We start from the raw sequence: 2,594 nt of genomic DNA on the forward strand, positions 1-2,594 counted from the left end.
GGAAAGCGATCGGCTATTCCAAGCCGTATCCAAGCGACTATGACTTGATCCCACTGCCACCCAAGTATCGGCTTCCGGAGTTCACCAAGTTCAACGGGTCAGAGGGAGCCAGCTCCATCGAGCATGTGAGCCGATACTTAATGCAGCTTGGGATGATCTCAGTGTCGGATCCATTGAGGGTCCGGTTCTTCGGCCAATCCCTTACAGGCCCAGCTTTTGGATGGTATGCGTCACTAGCTCCGGATTCAATTCGGACTTGGAGGCAGCTTGAAGATCAATTCCATACCCAGTACCACTCGGAAGCTGCAGAAGCTGGAATTGCCGACCTCGCCCAAGTCAGGCAGAAGCGAGGAGAGACTGTGTCAGAGTACATACAGCGCTTCAGGGAGGTCAAGAACCGATGCTACTCGTCACGCATCACAGAGAAAGAGGCAGTCGATCTGGCTGTCCTGGGACTTGCTAAGCCGATCAAGGATGCGGCTTTTCAGTTGGAACTCACGTCTCTGGCGCACCTGGTACAGAAGCTTACAGCATACGAGCATTATCATCCTGAGCTGTACCAGGACAAGTTCAAACGCCATGTGAACATGGCCCAGGCGGACGAATCTGATGATTCGGGTGAAGAGCAAGAAGTGGCCGTGGCAGAGTGGACTCGGGGGGCAAGTCCTGTCCCATGCAAGTGGATCAAGCAGCAGGGGCTTGTGAAGAGCTTCGACTTCGACGTGACCAAAACAGAGTAGATATTCGACCTGCTCCTCAGAGAAAAACAGCTGAAGCTCCTAGAAAATCATAAGCTACCGGCGGCACAAGAGCTGCAGGGAAGGCTATACTGCAAGTGGCACCACTCGTTTACTCATGCCACGGGTGAATGCAAACAGCTGCGTCACCAAATCCAATTGGCTATCGAGCAAGGCCGATTAATCCTGGCTCAACACACTATGAAGGTGGACACGAAGCCCTTCCCACAAGCTAACGTGGTGGAATTGTCAGACTTTAGGTCCGAGGGCCAGGATCTGGCATTCCGGATCAACATGGTGGGACCCATGCGCCGCCATGACAAGCAGAGGAGAGAGGCCGCTTCTGGCAAGCGGCCGCAGAATGAACATAAGTTGGAACAACAGCATGTGACTGAAGAGCAAGTGCGTCACATCCGCAATCAGCTTCCAGCTTCTAATCGGCTTCTGGAAAAATACCAGTACCAGTACCAGCTACGCCGCCGATACGAATCGGAAGAAGATGAGTACGAGCACCGCTCAGGAAGGACATTGGGGAGGCGCCAGGCTATACGCGACCACTGGCATTGCCCGTTCTTTAGGTACTGTTGGAATTCCGGCATGAGCCGATTACCTACTATAGATGATTGCTTGGAGTGCAGGCCTCGAGGACACCAGCAGGACAAGACATCAGTGTTCCGGCGCTTAGGGCCCGGAACACAGCATGATGACCGTATGAAGAGGCCAACCAAGGGCGATTTCGAGCAAGAAGAAGAAGAAGACAGGTACCATCACCCACGGTGGTGTCCTGATGGGCTCAATCGCTCGCAGAAGCGCAGAGTACAGCGCTTGCGCAATCTGGAAGAGGCTGAAGCAAAGTATCTTGACGTACTGAGGAAAGCGCGTCCGGATCTCGCGGAGCAGGTCAGGCGACCGAGAAGGGAGGAAAAGCGCCCTCCAAGAAAAGAGTGGCGCCCCAGGCAGAAAAAAGCCGATGAGAAGCCATCGGCTGACGTAAACATGGTGTTCGTGCTCCCGTCGGAGTTTCGAGCACCCCAACCGGAAGAATTGGCTATCGCGCAGCTGGATCTCGGCCCGCGGCCAATCATCTTTGAGAAGCCCAAGGAGAAAAGCTACAAGCACCTGAAGGGGTTGTATCTCAAGGGCCTCATCAACGGCAAGCCTGTGAACAGGATGTTGGTCGACACTGGCGCTGCAGTCAACTTGATGCCGTACTTTGTACTGCGCCGATTGGGTCGTTCTTCTACTGATCTGATCAAGACCAACGTGATGCTCAATGACTTCAATGGACAGCCATCAGAGGCGATGGGGGTTCTTAACGTGGAACTGACAGTGGGCCGCAAGACTGTACCAACATCGTTCTTCATCGTTAACAGCAAGAGTACATACACAGTGCTGCTTGGAAGGGACTAGATTCATGCCAACTATTGTATCCCTTCCACGATGCACCAGTACCTTGTCCAATGGGATGGCGATGAAGTAGAAGTGGTCCCTGCAGACGATTCTAGCGAGGTCTCGGTCGCAGATATGAACGCCTGGGATGCGGAAGGACAAAAGCCGATCTCAGGGATCGCCCTGGAAGACTGTGATCGGATCGAGGCGACAAAAAACGGACTGAGGCTGTTCTTATCCATTGGCCTCACAGAATAGATGCACCCTGGCTAGCCAGGGGTGTAATAAAAATAGAGAGGCCGGTCCCAGCGACCGGCCCCAAAAAATAGAAAAATTCTGTTTGTGGTCGGAATTGTTACATCGTATACACATGATGGCCTGCTCTGGCAGTTGGCCACTCGTTGACTATTTGGCTCTGAGTGATAATAGAAGTATAGAAGCGGCCAGCCCGTGCGGTTGGCCAAATAA

This window comes from Panicum virgatum, chromosome 7N, assembly GCF_016808335.1.
Source record: "Panicum virgatum strain AP13 chromosome 7N, P.virgatum_v5, whole genome shotgun sequence".
NCBI lineage: Eukaryota > Viridiplantae > Streptophyta > Magnoliopsida > Poales > Poaceae > Panicum > Panicum virgatum.